Raw genomic sequence first — 18,523 nt, 5'->3', positions numbered from 1 at the left:
CATCCCAGGAGACAATTCACCATCTATAGCTACTAGACCTTACTGGGTGATATTCTTACCTGGCCAGACATTTCTGATTTAACTGGTTTTCTTTCTTTAAATTGCCTGCCCCACCTCTTCTACTCCTAAACAGTCACACCTGTCTGTAGCTGCCTCCTCAGGCAATTCACTTCTACTTGCAGGTTTATGTTGTCTCTCTAATGTGAGTCTCTATATCACTTATCAAAGTTCTGCATTTTGAGATGTTGCTTTTGTTTGTTTTTCTTGTATTCTTATGTTCCCACCACTTTCTCCTACATTTTGCATTTTTAAAGTGTTATCAATGAGGGTGGATTTGTTTGCCAACAATGTTAGCTCATATTCTACTTCAATTTCTGTTATGTGTTTTCTTTTCAACCAACTTCTAATGATCTTAAAACGTAAAAGGGGAGTCTGGTTTTTTAAAGATAAAGGCACAGCCTTTTGATATTGTACCTCCTACTGTAAAATATGGTTTGTGTAGAATATAAGGTAGTAATATACTTTTAATGTTAAGATCCTTGAGATGAGGGTCAAATGTGAGTTGTAAGATCCTGGGACCAGACTTTAAATTTGTATAAAATGTCTGTAAATCATTCTAAGGATTCAGGCTAACAAACAAGCCCTACCACAGCAGAGGATTCACATAATGCTTTCCTGACTCTCTGTCTGCTGACTGCCTTCCCACCTGGCAGACCCCAGCAAGGGAAGCACTGCCTTGTTTGAAAGTGTGTGTTTGTAGCTGAATTTTTAAAGATGAAGGAAACTTACTATTAAGAGCATGTCTTACACTGTGAGAACTTTTTTTTTGCCTTCCTAGAAGCTGAAAAGGGCTCACACCCTCCAGCTAGAAAACAGTTTCCTTTTAAAGGTTAAAGCTTTCTTTCAGAGCATTCCCTAACTTCAGTTGCAATGTCTTGCTCTGCAACTGCTTGTTTAAATTATCTCTTTGACAAAAGCAAAGCAAAATAATTAATAGCTTATATAGAAAGGGAGATTAACGGATTTGTTTCTTTGTTTGTTTGTTTGTTTAAAATTGTTACTGAAGCATATGAATGATCTTTCCCTACCTTGAACAGGCCAAATAATAGAAAGTCCTGTGAGGAGAGTTTTAAATATTTCCCTCATTTTAATGCTCTCTAGAATTCATATTTCATCAACTGTTTTAGTGAAGCTGCCAAGCACTTGACTTCATTTTTGTAATACTTTCTGGAGTCTTGCATCAATGTAACCTACAGAGGAAGGATGACACTTCACAAATAATATTTATGTATTCGTTACCAAAAAGCAGTTTCTACCTCTGGGCAGTGATGCAATTAAGTCATGCAATACCAGGAAAGAGATGCTGTCTGCACTGAAGATGTCCCTCCAGAAAAGGAAGGATCCTTGGGCTGCCCTTCTCTAGCAGCAGAATGCTGCTGTACTCCAGAATTTTAGGAGCAGGTTGTAAGAAAAGTTTGGCTGGTATCAAATCTTGCCTCGGTTTTAATGAAATGGTTTGACTAAGTTGTGCTTCCTTATTATTCATTCATTCTCAGGTGGTTGCAGAGAAGAAGGGGAATATTTTGACCCTAATCTGAGATATATATTAAATACATTTAGGTTGCTGAGCATCTACTGTAACTTGTGGACTGAATTTTTTTATCCATTGTGTATGTGAGCTGAACAAACCTGGCTTGGGTTCAAGTGAAATTTGGCATGGGTCAGGGGCCTACTGTCCTCTAGGATTTTCACAAGAATGTGATTCCACATTTTATGTGGCTATGTACTGGTGAATGGAATGTTTAAATAAATAACAAATTGAGTCACTTAGCCCTGCATCAACAAATGCAGTGTCCCAGAAGGGATTCCCCACAATTTATAGACATATCTTGCTGAAGATTCATACTCAACTGATTTAAAGATGTTCAGAGTTGAAGAATGGTAAGATGGCAGGAAAAGTCCTCTCCCAGCAAATTCATGGAGCTGCACAGATCACTCCCACTGCCTAAAACCTTTAGAGGGGTTTTAACCCAGAGCAGCTCCATCTCAACAGGGAGTCATATATGTGCTTGTAACAAGAACCCGAACTTGTGGCTGCAGTTTTCAGAAATTCCCTTGCCTCTCTCTTACTTTTGTCTAGTAAGAAGATGCATTTTTAATTAAAAAAAAAAAAAAGACAAAAAAACAAAATAAAAAAAAATTAAAAAATAAAAAAGCAAGAAAACTTATCTTCTGTGTAGCACATTGCTTCATTAGTAATGGGTTAGTCACAGATTTAAAAAAAGGTGCTACAAAACATTTGGTCTGTCAAAAAAAAACCCAAAAAAACAAACAATGAGGTGGTGGAAGACAGAAAGTTTAGGGGAGAATATATATCACAATTCTCCTAAAAAGTACTTAAAATATTGCTCAATCTTTGTTTTTTGTATCATAACTGATCAATTTGTACAACTTGGACAAGGATTCATAGGTTTCTTTATCTGCCTACCTACTTTTTTGTAAAATGGACAAGCTGTTTCTGACTGAGGTATATGAACCTTATCCCACTGGACTTTGGAAAGGTCATCTGCTTTTCTTTGAGTCTTAAAAAAATGGAATTCTAAAAGGTACTTTCCTTTCTGTGATTTAAGTTCACGAGCATTTATCATCATGTCGAGTCAGTTTGTCTTTGAGAAGAAGCGTTCCAGAAAAAAAAACAAGGATGACTTATGGATTAGGACACAATGAACTTTTCCTGCTGCCAGAGTTAGCCACAAGGCAGTTCAAATGCCATCCCCTCCGTGGTGACTCTGCCCAAGTGTCAGTCAGTGCGTGGATATAATTGGAACCCACCAGAAAAATAGATTTTCTGGAAAAATGGGTAATTTTTTTAGGAACAAACAAATTCAAATATTTAAATTCAGTGGACTGGAGCTGAAACACTCCATTTTCTGTCCTTAGTTTGAACCTCAGGTCCCATGAAACAGTGTCAGCCCTAATGAAAAAACAAGATGGAAACAGGATATTGAATGCTGATCTCTCAAGAAACCTAAGAATTTACATTGTAAAGCAAATATTTCTGCTGATTTTAAAAAAAATTTGGTTAAATCTTCATCAGATGTAACCTAGCTGGATCTTTTAAGGTGGCAGTAGCTGCTTTGTGGCTGGGAGGGCAATTGAAAGGCTTTGGCCCACAATATTGAAACCTAAAGCAGTAATTGCAGTGCAGCATCTGCTGAGCAGCCAAGGTAAACCTGCCTGAACTACAATGGGACAGAAAGGAGAACATTCACATTTTAGTCACTAACAACGTGTTTGCTCCTATTGTAAACCTTTCCCAGCCCCCCAGGAAAATGCATGCAATGTTTCTGACAAATCTTACCCTCACCGTGATACTACCTGTGTGTTTGAGAAACCTCTGTTCCATGGGTGGAATTATTTATCATTTTCACTCTTTCCCTTTCTCTTTTAAAACACCTTTATTTGTTCTTGGTTTTTATACTCTCATACAACCTTCTGTGCTGCACTTCAATTTTTCTTTCTTGTTCTTGTGAAGCAATCCCCTGCAGTTTAAAGTGAACTCGTTACCCCTTTCTGGTTGAAAGGATTTATTAAGAATTACTCTAGGTTATGTCAACCAACTTTAACAAAAATGGCTTTTGATTTCATATCAGTTCAGATGCTGACTAGTGCTTGTGGTTTTCTGGCCTTTATTGGATTTGACATAAATATCCACACTGTGATCCTTGCCAGCATTTGTTTTCCCTTTTGTACAAAATGAAGAATACAATAAATTTGCCAGTAGATTTTGTGATCAGCAAAGTATTTGCACAGCCCAGTTTATTTTTCTAAACAGAAAAGGTGGGGCTTGAATGATTCAGGGAGCCCATTCCACCCTCCTAGCTCTCCTGCAGGCTCAGATACAGCGAGCTGAATGGCATCAGTCTTACCTGGAGGGCCCACTGCAGGTTCCAAATGTACACAGCAAGCTTTTCCTTGGAAATTTATTTCAACACCGCACTTGGGGCTTCTCACTAGTGCTCAATAAAAAATCACCAGGCCTATGAGTCCCCTCCTAGTACACAGTCATGAAATATGTCCTTTGGCAGAGACAACACTTTCTTTTCCCACAGAAAAGGGGGGAAAAGATTTTTTTATTGCGCTGCTGGGGCGCGCGTCGCTCTCCAGGGAAGCGCTCTGGGGCGAGGGGAGGTGTGATGCAACATTAATAAATGACCACCACGTTGATAAATGACAAGCAGAGAGTGCTGAGATGGGGGAAACATCCCAATTAGGCCAGAGTGCGAGTGAAGGGTCACGTTTTGCCTCTGGGCCCTGCCAGAGCTGCATCAGCAGCTGTGGTGGCTGAGCAAGGGCGGTGTGAGCTTTGCATCTTTAGCACAAGCCCAGCCATCACAAAAAGGGCAGCTGCTGGGCATGGCACCAGCCCTGGGGCTTGGACACCTTCTTTAAAGACCGACTTGGGTCCACCCCTGCTGCTGGTAGGTGTGAGGAGTCGTGAGGATGGGGTGCTCCTCACCTCTGAGCTTCCCTTGCTCCGTGGGGGCTGTGTGGATGGCAGGACCTGACCCAGCAGCTCTCTGGTTTGTGTTCTCAGGACTTGGAGTGGGCCAAGGCAGCAGTGGAGGGAAAGGAAACTGCATCTTCCTGTCTCTTTTCTCTCTGGAAAAGCCCTTGCAGGAAAACCAGATCATCTTCCTTGCTGTCTGTCTGTGATGCATTTGGCTTTGAGGGCACCTGTGGCTTGTAGGGGAGCCAAAAAGAGAAACTCCCCCAGGAAGACAAGGAAAAGGCTTCAGGTTCACCACCCAAAACATCATGCAGCTGGCCAGGTTTGGGGCAAATTATTCACCTTCCTGAGGAGGAAGGAAATATTGAGAAACAAATTGGTCACTAGCCCTAAAATGGCCCAGTTTTGCTGCTCTTTTTCTAGGACATGTGGCAAAACCACAGTCTTGGCTCTGCTGGTCTTACCTAGAGTCAAGGCCAAAGGCAGCTTTTTATTATGAGGACACTTGTTCAGGCTTTTCAGTGGAAAATTTTGCAAACCAAGGCAGTGAGAAGATGGAGATCTGTCATGCAAAGCAGTTATCACAGCTACCCTCATCTGATTGTTAAATAGCTGCAGCTTCTAATATTTGCATTTGAAAACATTTATTCCTAATAATTGCAGTAACCTGCTGCACTTCTTGCCAGAGTCCTGCATCTGGAACTAAAAAGATTTTCTGTCCCAGCCTTTGAACCCAAGATCACAGCACATGGTAACCCAGAGCCACAGTGACTCATTACCACACTGTTGAGGCTGAAAGGGACCCTTTTCCATCCACCCATGAAAACAGAATGGATCTATCTGAACCACGTCACAGACTTTTTCCTTTCGTTTATAGAAAACAGAAACTGTGATTTTTTTTTTCTTCCGGAGAGCATAACTGTTTTTCATGATTAAGCTCCGTGAAACAGAGATAACCACGATCCTGTCTTGTATGTCTCTTTCGAATTTTGCATCATGATTCCCCAGTTCTAGCACAATTCAACTGGTGATCAGATATGAAGAAATGTCATCCTCATATACAGTAAAAAAAAAAAATGCAATGTAAAAAAACCCTAGCTTCTCTTAACTTTGACCTCTGAAGTCTGGGGAAAAATGCTTTTTTACAGATAACCTTAGAAAGATCCTTTTAAAAAGCCTGAGTAAAAAAATGCAGTACTGTGGTATACTATTCATTGTAGATAATAGACTTTTTTTATACCCTCCCAAGCTTTTTGTTTGGACTGGGTTATTGTTACAGGCCAAGTCTCCAGTCTCTTCAGCCCACCTTCTGGTCTTGCTTCTTTGCAAACGCAGTCCATCCTGCAATTAGCACAACCAGCTATCCTCCCTGGTATCTAGAGTATCTAGTGCCTCTTCCCTGTTTCTAGAAGAATCACTGAAACCCCTTTTTGTGTTCAACCTCCTCATCTGTCATCTCACAAACTCAAGTCAGGTGTGGAACAAGGTGGGCCATTGTCAGCTGCTGCAGAGCCAGGCATGGAGAGTAAGCAGTTGCACATTTTCCTTCAGGCTTTCTCAAACAAACTTCAAACAGAGGCACTTGAAAGTGAATCCATTTGTGTGAGTCAAATGGGCAGTGCCAGCAGCCTGCACCAGCACCAGGGTGGGACTGGGCACTGCCCACAGGCAGCTTGGGCACAGTGTGTCACACAGGGGTCACTCCTGAGCACAGCAGCCGCTGAAGTCACACGCTGAGAGTTTTGTTTATAGAGTACATTCCCTAGGTACAAGTCATCAGAAGAAGAAAAAGCCCCATGGACAATATTATATAATCCAGACAAATATACTAATAGGGGATTTTCCAATGGAAGGAACCTTACATCATGCCTGAGGAAGTAAAAATAAACCTGGCACTTGTATTTGTTCTAAACACAAGAAGAGCCTTGATGAACTACTAGTTATATTTTTTGGCTAATTATTAGTCATGCTGAGCATTGTGATGTTGGTTTTAAATTTATTCCATAACTGCATCCTAACCTCAATATTAAAGTACCCTAGACTTTCAAAATCAGTTTCTTTCTAAGGCTCACTATTTCCAGAGAGCGGTACACTTTCCTAATTATTGCTGATGTTTTAGCCATTATTGAACCTCCTGTGACCTTCTTCAGTGAAGAAAATAGCACTGGGATTTGAAAATGAACAAGTTACTTGTGAAATAAAATAAATCAAAAAGTAAGGTTTATATAGCAACCTCCCCTTGTGCCAGATACATTTAAAAAGATTTCTTATCATTGGAAAAACAATTACTTTTGCTGTATTTTACATCTGAAGATCACTAGTGAAAGAAGATGTGTTTTGTTGTCAATGGCCTGTTCTATTTAAACAGTGCACTAAAAGGAAAAATTATGCACCAGGTTTATGGCAGATTTTAAAAGAAGAGGAAATGTGGAAAAGGATATGAAGTGTGGCTGAAAAGACATATCATGGCCTTAAGAACAAAGCAAATACATAAGATGCTAAACTAGGTCTGTTATCTGTAAACAAAGCCTTTCATTTTGGAGAAAAAAATGAAAGATCTATATCACCATTTGGTGTTACATTCGATAAAAATGAAATATTCAAGCAGACCAGGGGATTCCAGTGATTCACAGCATGTCACTTTTTATCCGTGAGATGCATGATGAGGTGTTCATGACTTTCCAACGCTGAACAGTAGAATTATCCAGGGAGGAAAGTGTGTTTGGTTTTGGCAAAGCCTCTCTGGCTACTTTTTTACAGAACTTTACAATTAGGTTCATCTGAGCAGACTCAAGTTAGTGACAGAGAGGTGTTATTTGGATAAAAATCAAAGTCTTCCCGACTTAGGCACCAGAGAGAGCCAAAACCAAGCTGGGTTCACTTTGGGTGCCAGTTTCAGCTTGTATGTGCTGATCTTACACCCAAGATAAGTCACAACAGCTTTAGACCAACTGCCTAGGAGTCCCAGGGGGTGAGATAAGAATGAAGGAAGTGCAGATGTTCCTTCTCCTTCACACATCTTTTGCTGGGGGTGGACAGTGGATCATATAGAAATTGGCAGGTCCTCATTGCAGCTGTCTAAGTTTGGCCATTCCCTTTCCCTCCACCCCCACCTCCTTCTCTTTCCAAGTAGCAAATAGAGCATCTCAGGGAAACAGCTGACCTGCAGGTCCACGTCAGGTATACAGGCTTTCTACTGGGGTTGCTCCTTCCTCTGCCTCCTCCTTCACCTTTGCCAAATGAAATAATTCCTGTCACATGTGAATTCCCCTTCCAGTGCTGAGTCTTGGCACTGCTAGCCTCTTAACCACTTCTTTCAGCTGTGAGAGAATCAGCCCAGCTTCTGAAATTCTCAGACTTGCTCCAGGTTTCTGTTAAAAAGGAACTTCTTGCAACTCCTATTTCCAGGCAAGCAGAGGTAGCAAAGCTTATTCCTTGAGTTCACCCTAGGTCCTGGGCTAGCTCAGAGATGGAAATAGGGAATTCAGTCCCATCGTGCTCTTGTCTATGACCAGCTGGCAGCAGGAAGGACTGAATGCAGCTGTGGGGCTCCTCACAAACATTCCATCTCAGCAGCCCTGACCAGAAACCTGGAGAAGCCACATCAGCAGTCAGGCTTCCTTGCAGGAAGACACCATCCACAGCCTGAGCATGAGCCAAGCACACAGCTTTAAGGAGACTGGCCTTCTGTGGAAGGAGATGAAGGTAGAGGCAGCTGTCAGAAGGTGATTAATGCCCCTCAGCGGTTTCCTGGGGCACATATGTGTTGGGGCTCCTTTCTCAGCTGCCCTTTGCAGGTGACTTCACTTCCAGGTGAGCTGTAAGTAAAAAGCTGGAGGTCTCTATACAGCACACTTAGATTAGGCTGCTGGACAGAGAGGTCTCATCCCAGCTAGAATTCTTCTCAGTGTGAATTCTGAGCACCATTTTTCTTTCCTTTTCTAGAAAACGTGTTCTGTTGGTACAGGTGGAGGCAGTGTGCATTTTCTGATGTAAAGGGTGAGCAGCGTGGGCTGTAGCACCTGTCAGTTGACATTAAGCATAAGAAGAGAAGAAATTTTCCTTTTATTTTTTTTTAAATCTGTACTCATTAGGCTACCTCTCCTCTTAGAAAAAAAAGGACATTAAACATGGAAGGTTTTCAAATATCAAATGGAAACACTGACATGGTAAACACTATGGCACTCACTACAGTTTTTTCCAGAGCAGAACTGGCTCTTAATATCCTTATGCTTTGACGGATTTTCAAAGCATAAGAGGAAGAGAGAGTTGAGGGCCTCTCCTGAGACTCCTCTGACACCAAGTTATGGACAGGTCCATTCCAAGCTGAAGGAAATTCCACCACAGGTCATAATGCAAAAGTCAAATTTAAAAAGCAGCCCCTTAGTAGGAAGTGGCTCAATGGGGACATTTGGTTTTGGAAGAGTGAACTGCAGAATTTAAAAAATAACCTTGCACTTTGGTGCTTAGAACTGACAACCAGTGTATAATATCCTACCAGCAGAATATGAAAGGAAAAATTTTTCTTTGGATGGAATGTGTGGGAAGTTTATGCCTCTGACTTTGCCTTTGAATCTTGAATATTCATTCCCCCTGACCTTTCTACATCATGCATGTTCCACAATCTGGAATCTGCTTCCACATCAATCTAACTTTGAATAAAAAAGTAGTTTTGACAATTTTTTTTTAAGTAAGGCTATTAACTTACAGTCTGGATTTTCTTCATAGAAGTATTCACAAGTTCTTTTTTTCATGCTGACCTTTGGCTCTGGGCAATGATGCAAATAACCTTCCTGCCAACTTACTGATGTAAAAGGGGAAAGAGTTGGGGGGGGGGGTGTGGATTGTAATACTACTGTCCTAGGAATTGGATCCAGCTGGTCTCCACACATACAGTCAGGCACAGGGGTGGAGGGGAAGGAAAAAAACAAAAACAAACATAAAAGACTTGATTTCAGAAGGTATTGTGCACCTACAGCTTTTCTGCATTTGAAATGGGTGTTCTGCATATTTGGAAATCAGTCCCAGGAGTGGAATTGCTCTGTGCCAATAATATTACAGGACAGCTATTCCTGATTCACTGGGTCATCCCCTCATATTTTTCATGTAATCCTAAAGTTCTTTGGAAAGTAAGGGTTGATTCCTTGAGCCTTTCTTTCTTAAGCATGTCTTCCCTATCACTTGTGTCAGAGGAGATTAAGGCTGGATATTAGGAAAAGATTCTTCACCTGCAGGGATGAGCACTGAACAGATTCCCCAGGGCACTGGTCACAGCACCAAGGCTGACAAGAGTTCAAGAAGTATTTAGATAATGCTCTCAGGCATGTGGTGTGACTCTTGGGGTGTTCTGTGCAGGGTCTGGAGTGGGGCTTGATGATCCTTGTGTGTCCCTTCCAACTCAGCATATTCTGTGATTTTATGAAACCCCCTTTCTCTCTTCCCTTCTTGTTCTCCCCTTATTTGTTTCAGCTACTGGTCTGATACTTGTGAGGAAAGCAAAATCTCAAAATCCTGTGGTCCTGGATTTCACAGTACATAAATGAAACAACTCTGTGGCTTCAGCTCATTTTTTTGATACGTGGTGTGATGGTTCTTGTCGTGGCAAAGACCTGCATACAACCCATGGAATCAATCCAGGATGGGGAATGAGCAGATTGAGAGCAGCCTTGGGGAGAAAGACTTGGGGGCGCTGGTGGATGAGAGGATGAACATCACTGAGCAACATGTGCTTGCAGCCCAGAAACCAACTGTATCCTGGGATGCTTTAAAAGAATCATGGCCAGCAAGCCACGGGAGGTAATTCTGCCCCTCTGCTCCACTGAGGCGAAACCACAGGTCCAGTGCTGTGTCCAGCTTGGGGTCCCCAGCACAGGACACAGACCTGTTGGAGAGTCCAGAGGAGGCCACCAAGATGATCAGAGGGACAAAGCACCTCTCCTATGAAGACAGGCTGGGAGAACTGGGAGTGTTCAGTCTAGGAAAGAGAAGATTTTGGGATGGTGACCTGCTTGCAGCCTTTCAGAACCTGAAGGGAGCCTACAGGAAAGATGGACAGAGACCATTTACAAGAGCATGTAGTGACAGGACAAGGGGGAATGGCTTCAAACTGAAAGAGACTAGATTAGGTATTAGGAAAAAATTCTTTATTGTGGGGAAGGTAAGGCACTGGAACAGCTTGTCCAGAGAAGTTGTGGATGCCCCATCCCAGCTAGGATGGATGGTATAGTAGAAGATGTCCCTGGCCAAGGCAGAGGGGTTGGAAAGAGATGAGTTTTAAGGTCCTTTCCAACCAAAACCATTTTATGATCCTATGATTAGCTCAGTTGAGGGCACCAAGTTCATTTCATATGTCCTTCACTAGGACAGCCATCGCTGGGAATTGTTATTAAGTCTCTTTTTTTGAGCTGGTCATCTAGATGTGAAAACTTTCCTTGGCTGACATCACTTACCAGAACTCTCTGAAGTATCCAGCAGCATCATTCCTGCCTTGGCCTCAGGTGACAGGCACTGGGAGCCTAATCTGGGCAGAGAAAATCAAGCAGCAGATGAGGAATGTTTCTGCTGACTCAGACCATAATAGCAGGCAGCCTGGGAGTTTCCAGCCCTGTCTGCATGCCCTACAGCTCTGTTAGAGGTGCATTTGTTTGTGAGAAGGAGCCAGGGGCATGCCCAAAGCCGGCTGCTCTCAGAGGGACTGGGTTTGCAGAAGGGAGAAGTGCACATGGAGACCTTGTGCTTCTCAGCACAGCTGCAAGACTGCCACCCTAAGGCCAGAGGGATGCACTATAGCATCATTTTCCTTCTAAAAGCTCACACAGTTGTCCAGCGTGCCTTGATCTGAGCGGGATCATGAGTCTGTCCAGCTTCTGCATTCATTCCCACAGCATCCAGCTTTGCTTTTGCATTTTAACCAAGAGAACGTGGCAGTAGCATTTGAAGGGGATCCAATGGGTGTAGAAAATGCTCCAAGGATTTACTGACTACCCAAAGTTTGAGTCCACCAATATGACCCACCCCAAGCTTTAAAAAATTCATGGGTAAGTGTTGGAAAGGTGATGAGATTGAATTAAAGTCATCAAATTTAAAGATAATAAGTATTTTTTTTTCATTTTATTTGCCTCCTGATACTGCCTCAGCACAGCTGATTTCACAGATTTTATTTCACAGCTGTGTTTTCTCATCAGTTTTTTAGGGCTCTTAAGAAAGAAACATGAAAATACTGAGCAATAGGAAAAAAAATCTGGAGTCACACACTCAAAGGACGTGAGTCACATTGACCCTGATGACTTCAAAAAAGACAAGAGCCAGAATGCTCAGCTCTTCCCTCTTCCAGATGCTCAGGTCTTGGCTGAAAACAAAGGATTTGTGATGTGAAAAGCCACTGAGACCTGCGGGTGAGGAGTGGATTCTGAGCCTCACGTTCAGCTCATGAGCTCCATCTGCCATTGTCCCCTGCCTGGTGCAGAGGGATGGATGCAGTGCCCGGTGGGATGTGCAGCTTGGGCAAAGCAGGGACCTGCCCCTCTGGAGGGAACCAGGGTCACACAAGCCATGGTAGACACTGGAATGCACAAACGTGGAATGTTCCTCTTACTTAGAGCTGGGCAAACAGAGAGTATGTTTGATTGGAATGCTGAAGATGTGTTTTGTCACATCTCTGCTAAAGGAAAAAAAATCTTTTTCACAAGCTCTGATTTTAGGTTTCATTTGACATTTGCAGAAGGCATGAGATGTTCTCCCATGGACTTTGGCCCTAAAGTTTATTTGCTTCATAGCACACTATCCACTATCTTTTATCAGTTTGCTCCAAGTAGGTTGAAAAGGCCTGTGCTAGATCCCATCTCCCACCCCACCTTTTGGTGCCATTTTGTTCTGCACAAGTCTGACCAAAACTGAAATCTGAATTTTTAATGTTACATGGAGCATTTCTTAACTAACATTCGAACTTAACTTTTCAGGGCCCTGCTTCCTAAAACAGTCCAAGAAGAATGAAGGTAAAATTATTATTTCAGGAGTGAGATGAGAGGAAGAGATCCTCTCTTTCAAGTTTGGTTTCCTGGTGTTTCCCAAAAGCGTACCCTCACATCTTCAAGTTTTATTTAGCATATGTTATTTCCACTGAGGGGGTCTCCTCAAACCATTATTTTGAATGACTGAAGTATTTATTTTGCTTCTTAGACCAGAGATGTAAATTTCTTTCTTATTTTGCTTTCTCTCATGCCAGCCCTTTAAGCGAAACGCTGAGCAGTTGGACTCTAAATGCAATTTAATGTAACACTTATCTGTGCTGCTGTTCACATTGTGCGAGGTAATTTCCAAAGGTCAGAGCAGCTGGATTCCATTACAGAAATGCAGAGAACTCAAAATAGCCTTTGTAAATATATAGTTTTTGAGGAATTCAGGCAGCTGCCTTCGACACCCCTGGGCCCTTATTGTTTCAGAATGCTTTAGTATCAGCCTGGGGTCAGAAATTACTAAATTACTCCTCCTCCTCTCCCAGATAAGAAATTTCCTTTGGATAAACATTAAGAAATAGTCAGAAGCAGAGATATTTTTGCTTTTGCATTCTTAATCATAAGTTTTATTGCAATAAGCACTAAATCAAGAAAACTTTCTTCCATATGAGTTCAAGAACCATTTCCACTCCTTTTTTTTCTACACATATGACATTTGTTTTACAATGCTGCAGTTTACAAATCAAATAGTTTCTCACAGAGATAGTATGTTTTTATTCCATTTGTCCTTTTTCAAATAGTCCAAACGTCTGTGGTTTTGTCATTAAAAGTCCAATTGGCAGATATATACGGAAACTTTATGTTTTCCAGCTGGGCAACTACCAGTTACACATGCTCATTATTATTCATATTATCATTATAGTAACCATGGAGGATAATTCATGTGGCTTACTCAGTCAATATTCAGTGATCTACAGCAGATACTGTCCTGAAACTGTTGGAACTGAATTCTCCTTCAGCTGTGAGGACATTTTGATATGCATCTGAGCCTCCTGACATGACCTTTCCTTTAGAATAAAGCTAGGGACACCTCTGACCCTGCATTCTGGAAGTCGGTAGTGGTTTTAGATGCTTTCCTTCAGGAGGAATACCCTCAATTTGGAATACATTCTTGTTGAGAAGGAATGCCTGGTGTTTGTTTCTCCCATAGCAGTTTTACCCACCTGTAATTTTACTGACTGCATTGAAACAATTTTTGACCACCCCGTTGACAGAAGAGGGGTAGGATCTCAACCCCAGTGTGAATGTTATAAATCATCCTGTTTTTTCAGTGGGGTTTTCAACTGCTGTGAAAAATTCTAAATCCCCAAAGCTTTATTCTCCCCTCTCTCTGTAGCTGTAAATGGCCACACAAAGAGTGCTCGCTCTCGGACAGAAGTGTTGTGTGCCATGCTATAAATCACTGAATGAACGAGTCTGTCAGAGAGGATGAGCAGACTCTCAACTGTAACCATCCTAGTGGGTGGTACCTCTGTCCTGGGCTAATTTATTGTAAAGCTTCGGCTGACAGGAGCAGATTTCTGTGGTCTGACATAGAAGAGTTTATGAAGGATGCCAGAACTCTTCTATTCACTTACTTCTGTAGTATTCCTATCATGACCCCGTGCTATATGAAAAACATGATCGTGCAATTTGTGAGGCATAACAGCCTTAAGACTCTGAGATTTGTGGCTATTAAAAATTAAACCATTGTTCATTGCAGTTGTGCGTTCCAGCCCATGAATGTAACAGTGAAAGTAGAAAGGAAAAATTATCAGAAGCACTTAAGCGTTTTCTGAAATTTGAATTCAAAACTGCATTTGCAAGCATTTCTGTTTCTTTTTAATGAGCATTGCCTAAAATCCAATTTCTATACAGTATCCATAAAAAACTCCAGCTGCAAGCATGATTATCAGATCTGCCTTGGATGTGTGTTCTTGTTGCTGTTGTGCCTCACATGCAACCATGAGATTGCTGGCTTTTTTACTGTGCCCCAGTAAAGTTCAAACCATAACTATCACACAAACAAGTCCTAAAATTTGACACCCTCTCCCAGAGGAAAGCAACATCATCAGTGAGATGCATTTACTAAGATAGGATTAAAGAAAAACATTTTTAACTAATTTCTACATCTACACCATAAAAGTCTTTATATACATCTATATATGTTTTTATTGACACCTGACAGGGAATAACAACCTCAGGTATAGAGATTTCAGTATCTATTATCAGAAATAAACTTTAATATTATGCATTAATGGCTTTGAGCTCTACACTAATAAATACTTCTTGATCACTATGTATGATATCTGCTGCAATCACTGAGTAATGTTGTTGTAAAAGAAATAAGGTCAAGGATGGAAACTGAGTTAATATTTATGAATTGATATTTGAAGGTATTTTATTGTTCTCATTCTGAGGATGTAAAATATGGTGTGCCTAGCTAGAAATACACTCTTAGGAGAGAGGTAGAGCCAGCCTGCTTGATTATGAATTATGATCATTCTTTCTTCAATGTTGTACCCATCCAGTATCATGGCTCCTTATTACTAGCATTATTATTACTATTATTCAGCAGATATAGTAATATTTTCCTTTCAGTGTGAGAGTGGATATGCTTAGCTGTGTAGTACCTCTTGGTTTTTCGTTTGGTTTTACACAAGAATTGCCCAAACATTGTGGAAAGGGTTCACAAATGTTCCATTTACTCTGGATAACATCCAAAACTTTGGGGTGCTTAAATTTTCATGTATTAAGTTCAGAGACAAAATGTCAATTGTCTAAGCATGTTTTTGGTTTACTGCAGCTGAAAGGTATCTATACAAAATAATCAGGGTATTTACATTCACTGCATCTAACATTTCATGGCCATACACTATCACAAGTCCCCAATATGTTGGTTCATCACAATAAGTAACCTTGTTTAATATCAAGGAGAGGAAGAGTGTTATGAGGTCCCATTTGTGATGGTTACAGTTGTATGTGAAGACCTGGGAGTCAGTAATAAAAAAACAACTCTTTGCTCCCTCTCATATCTCACAGACTGTTGGTAGTGCACTTTTTCTGCTGTAGAGACATGCAGAGACAGCCCTGATGTGCAAAGGAATAAATCCAGCTTCTCACAAGAGTTGCCTGTTTTGTGGGTAACATCTTACTGCTGACCTTATTTATTAAAACCAGGTACTTTGGAAAATAAATTCATCACTCTGTCTGTCACAGCCTCATTGAAGAAAAATCTCTGCTTTAAACACATCTTGCTTCTTGATGATTTTTTTCCCTTGGAGTTTCAAAATGTTGTGAAAATATTAGACCAGATGTGTGAGGAGTTCGGTCACTACCATCTGTTGCTCTTGATGAGCATTTGAAAATCATGTAGGCATTCTAATCAAGTATCTTTGCTGGAAGTCCACAAGGAATTCTTTGTTACTCACACTGTTTTTTCAAAATATAACAGTTCCTCATGGAATAATATTTAGGCTTTTTTGTTGTGTGATGTTTGTAATATTTGTTTTCATTCCCAGTCTTAGAAAAACTCTAGCTTGACCTTTTATCCTAGAGTTACTTGTTATACAATATTCTGCATCAGTTCAAAGTACAGTGGAATAAATTCATTTCAAGGGGGCAAATAGTTCATATGTGTTATTTGGATATGTAGCAATGTTTACACCCTATTCATTATTAACAGAGGACAGTAATTATGTGCTTGACAGCACTGGCAAAACCTCACAGAAGCATGGAAGTTGTATGTGAGAGAGACCACCATGCCCTTTTCATGTTCCTCATTAAGCAGGGGTAATGAGAACTTCCCAGAAGGGATTGCTCCATCTCTCAACAGCAGAGCTCTGCACTGATTGTAGGGTAGTGAATGACTGTCCTGATCCTGCAATGCTGAACTCAATGGCCAGTTTGGTTTCAGAGGAGGAAGAACAACACATGACAGCTTGCATGTTTTTCCATGTTCTTTTGGTTTAGTAAGCACTGAGTGAGATGGAGTCTTAGGAAGAAATGCCCAGATCTCTGTGCAGGATTCACCCCTGGCTCTGACTGTGCAGAGAGAAGTCAGCAGCAGCACTAGAGCACAAGTTTGAGGTGGCTGGTCTTATTCTACATACAGTAATGCAGCCACAAGTTAGAACAGGGAAACATCCAGGCTCACTGGGCTTTTTTGCAGGTGAATTCCTTACAGCAAAGACAATGTATGAAGAAAATGTAGCTAGGTCATTTGCTGGCAAGCACTTCCATTTCTACCTACATTGCACTGCAGACTTCTTGCACTAGGAGCTGTGTTTCTGGTTGTATTATTTGTGTGAATGGCTGCAATGTTTCCATTCAAACACAGCCTGGTAGATGATATGAATTATGGTGCAACTAATTGATAAAGCAGGTAAAGATCATTGAGACTGCATCTTATAGATCTGTGATACAGCCAGCACTATTGTGTTCCTTTCTCTTTCCTGTACCCTCTTTATATCTTCCTTACCTTTTACTATGGAACAAAATTGCAAGTGGATTCCTGTTTTCAAAACATGAGAAACTCTAAATTTTCTCCTGGCACCTACTGGCACCTAATGTTTTAGTAAATGCCTTAGACTGCTCTCTCTCCTCTTTGATTTCTGTAATTTGTAAGTTCTTCCAAGGCTGGGAGATATTCTAATGATAATATGTAAGCATGTGACTGGCCTGACCAAGCCCGAGGAGCAGGATGCAGATCTCAGCCTGAATGACACTGCTGATGCTCCACTCTATCCCTGCACATTACAATGCACTTTTAAGCAGGATCAAAGTAGGTATGAAAACACTGTAGGCTGGGGTTTGGGCAGTTCAGAATCCAGTTCAAAGGTCTTGGCGAAGACCCAGCAGCTTCAGCCACTTTGTCTTTGCTCACATCCAGTGTAAGGGCTGTGGTCTGCAAGACTGTTCAGTGAGCACTAACAAAAGATCCTGGGGATCCCTGACTGTGGAGTTTGTACATGCTGGGAACAAGGCTCACACTTCCTTAGGGTTCCAATACAAGAAAGAGTGCTGTGGGACTTCCTACAGGAGATGAGCTCTACAAGCAAAGCTCTCTTTCAGGCAGACCAGCTGGGCTAGCATCTGTTATCCCTCTCCTTGCTATGAGCTTCTCTAGAGGGAAACAGTGAAACCTGATGATGAATGAGGTGGATCGGGAATCAGGTCTCCTGAGGACTCTTCCAACAGCAGGATGCATGTGGCATGTGAGCTGTTAACAGGTGCTCTCTGAACTGGAGTTACAGATGGCTCCATCTGTGTTTATGAGGTCTCTGAGCTCTGCTTGTCTCTGTCACATGTATTTAATTTCCTGTACAGCGCTCACTTTAAGCCATAAAGGTTGTATCTGCGTTGTTTTGGAAAAACACACTTGACAGCACCTGGCAGACCACATTCCCTCACCAGCAGTGCTCTTGTGTCCTGGTAGCTCCCAACGTAGTGCAGCCATGGCTTTTCAAAATGCTGGGGACAAACCACCTCTTCAGCCTCCTCTAGTGCTGGGCTGTTTTCTGCTGGCACAGGAGTGCCACAAGGAAGGACTCCCATGCAACTCTCAGCATGCAAGCTTGCTCCCATGAGCTGCTTCTTCACTAAAAGCAGAGCTTGAGCATGGAAGCTGAGGCAGGCAAACAGCAGGAATCTGTCTAATAACCAGTCACATGTGAAACTTAGATAATGCTGGTCAAACTCAGTGTGTTTTCCAACTTCGAGTTTTACCTGTCATTATTTATTCCAATGTGGTACACTGACTTTCACCTTCAGTTCTGGAAGAGGGGTGGAGAGAGAACGGGGTTATTATATCAGAATTATTCCTTTTGCATGTCAGCCTGTACCCACTCACTTCATTTGCCACTGTCTTTGTGTTTCTGAACCAAAACAAAAAGTGAGATGAAGGCAACTCCAGAGAAGAAGGAAAATCACTCTCAAGCAAGTTTATTTCTGAAAATCATTTAAAAATCAAATGGAGCTTCTTGAGTTCACATGGCTACTCCTCAGAAGAGCTGAATTC

General features: G+C 41.6%; 1 long non-coding RNA gene across 1 annotated transcript in view; it reads left to right on the top strand.

Moving 5' to 3' along the window:
- LOC148224220 (uncharacterized) overlaps positions 1-18,523 on the top strand; it is a 122,447-nt gene that overhangs the window by 19,326 nt on the left and 84,598 nt on the right. The gene's annotated exons all lie outside the window — the stretch shown is intronic.

The sequence above is a fragment of the Sturnus vulgaris genome, chromosome 3, assembly GCF_052056855.1.
Source record: "Sturnus vulgaris isolate bStuVul1 chromosome 3, bStuVul1.hap1, whole genome shotgun sequence".
Taxonomy (NCBI): domain Eukaryota; kingdom Metazoa; phylum Chordata; class Aves; order Passeriformes; family Sturnidae; genus Sturnus; species Sturnus vulgaris.
Note: the sequence above shows the minus strand (reverse complement) of the source record. Positions and strands in the feature narration are given on the sequence as shown.